Raw genomic sequence first — 2694 nt, 5'->3', positions numbered from 1 at the left:
TTTTTTTAAGGAAACAAATGTTGAGAAATGAAAGACGAGCAATACCTACACCCTCCTACGAATGGCAAAACATAGGTACAGTCCAGAGAGTAGATGGGAAGAGGAGAGGGGAGGGGAGGGGGACAATGGGAGGAGGGAGGGTATTTGAGGGGACCTCACCTAATGTGCATGATGCAACGGTACATTTCAAAACTATTAAGAAATGAGTATAATTGTGACGGATGTGTTACTTAGTTCAATGTGAACATTTCACATTGCATATTGAGGCAGTACCCTGAACCTCATAAATGCATCCATGTATAAATTATGATTTAATTTAAAAAAAAAGACAAGTAATAAAATGAGTAGAATGTGCCTGTGAGTGTTTGGGTCACGGGGAAGGATTGACATGAGGGCTGACAAGTCAGAAATCTCCCCCTAGCCATCCTTCCTTCCCTGCTAACCTTTGGGTATGACTACCTTTTTCTAGTCTCCCTACTTTTTCCAACTATTCATATAGTTGGAATCACACAGTATGTGGCATTGTCAGGCTGGCTTCTTCCACTTAGCAATTAAGTTTCCCTCAAGTCACTTCATGGTTCCATAGCTCCATTCTTCTCAGCACTGAATAATAGTATTCCATTGTGTGTCTGTCCCACAGTGTATTCGTGCATTTGCCTAAGTGTTTATTTAGGATTGCATTTCTAATTACTTTATTTGTCCCTCCTACTCAATCAGCACTTTTGCCGGGTTCCTAAGAGATGGCCTATTTACTGAAACGCCTGGATCAGAGAAATAGGATCTGATTAGCTGGTGCCAAGTATGGAGGCTGGACGTTCTTTTCACGCTGTCGACCATTATGTACCAACTAAAAAAGTCACTTAAAAAAAAAAAAAGCACACACATATTTAATCATACTTCTTAGTACATCTATTTACCACACGGGTCACAAAGAAGTCACAAAAAAGCAGGTTTAGTTTAGTTCACAATATAGATCCTGTGAAAACCACATTTCATCTTCTCTGTAAACTACAAAGTCATTGAACATTTGCCATTCAATTGGTTAAAAAAAACAATTGGATTCAGACCTCAGAAAATTGTGAAAATAAAAGTCCATGAAAATTGTGAAAATAAAAGTCCATGAAAATAAAAGTCCATGTTAAGAAGTTTGTAGAATTACCAAACTGTCACAGTATTACTTTTCTTTACAAAAGCATCTCAATAGAACAAATAAAAACTATGGAAAACACAAAAGTAAAATCAAAGATTTTGGCTTAGTACGTTCCCTGAGTCTCTTGTTTTTTAAAAAAATCAAATGTTAAGTAAGGCCAGTTCAAATGCCACATCGGTCTCATCTTCTCTATGCTGCCTCGGGGACACCTTTACCATAAGAGGTTACAATGCTGATGTGGTCCCAGGGGCTTTGCCAAATGCCACTTCGCCTGTGTCACTGCCACAGGGTTGTCTGACCCACTGCTGCTCCAGGCCTGAAAGAGCTGTCAAGATTTCATCTTGACCTGCCATGATAAGATAGGAGGCTCTATTCCAAATGAAGACAAACAGTTTCAATTATTAATAAATATTAAATTTTGAAATCGACCTGGACACTATATACATCAAAATGTGACAACACAATACAAAAACAAACATTTTGTTTTAAAAATCTTACACACACAGGGGCTTGGCGGGGGTGGGGCAAAGTCATCTTAAACTTCTAAATCGTGGAGGTTTTTACAAAAAAAATTATTTAGATCCTAATGATACAAAGTAGAAAAAAGTCATTATCAGCTGATGCTTGGATGTGGGCACTCTAATTGCGAAAAAGTCGTTGTCTCCTTGATCCTTAAACAAAATCGGCCCCTACTGTGTCTCTACTTGACCACTTCATTCACAGCAGCCATATGTATGTGGACCTGCATGAGCATGTATGTATATATGGACTTGCAAGTGATCAAGCACATTGTTTTTAAAAGTATATGATAATTAGTGAAATTAAGAGTAACGGGTTGGTTTGAACCTAAAAATTTGTTTTTTATTTTGAATGTACTAGGTTACTCTCTGAGCTTAAACTATCAGGGCACTAAGTATTATGGACCATGCTTTTTAATCAAATCTAGGAAAAACTTTTCTGGACAGATTATTACTACTATTCTTGGGGTATCTCAAAGAACGATGGCAAAGACCCGCCAAACTCTTTGTCTCCCTCCATCATAATGAAATCATAATTGCAAACTATTTTCAAAAAAGTGAACAATCATTAGCTTTTGAAAAGCTAATAATCATGGACTATCTTAAAATATGGGGGCAAAATGATGGCTCTAACCACCAAAGTATGAAACTCACTCACATTCCTAATATTTAATAATAAAAGTACGCCATTGCACAGGTAGGAAAACCGAGGCATAAAAGATCTTATTTTACATGTATATATATATTTTTTTAAGTTTTGTTTAAGGATAGTCAGTGAAGCCAAGGTCATAACTACAGCCAGAACGGTAGAGCGTGTAATGGATTCCAACTTCACATGAAATGTCATCTTTAAGTCACTTGTCCTGTCTGCATCACACCTCCAGTCTATTTTTTTTGGCCAGGGCTGGGTTTGAACCCACCTCCTCCGGCATATGGGGCCGGTGCTCCACCCTTTTGCGCCACAGGCACCGCCCCCACACCTCCAGTCTTAAGCCTAACCTCTTGCAAATCCTTTTTTTTTTTTTT

This window comes from Otolemur garnettii, unplaced genomic scaffold (genome assembly GCF_000181295.1).
Source record: "Otolemur garnettii isolate 467f Iridium unplaced genomic scaffold, OtoGar3 scaffold00141, whole genome shotgun sequence".
Classification (NCBI taxonomy): domain Eukaryota; kingdom Metazoa; phylum Chordata; class Mammalia; order Primates; family Galagidae; genus Otolemur; species Otolemur garnettii.
This window is presented reverse-complemented; position numbering follows the sequence as displayed.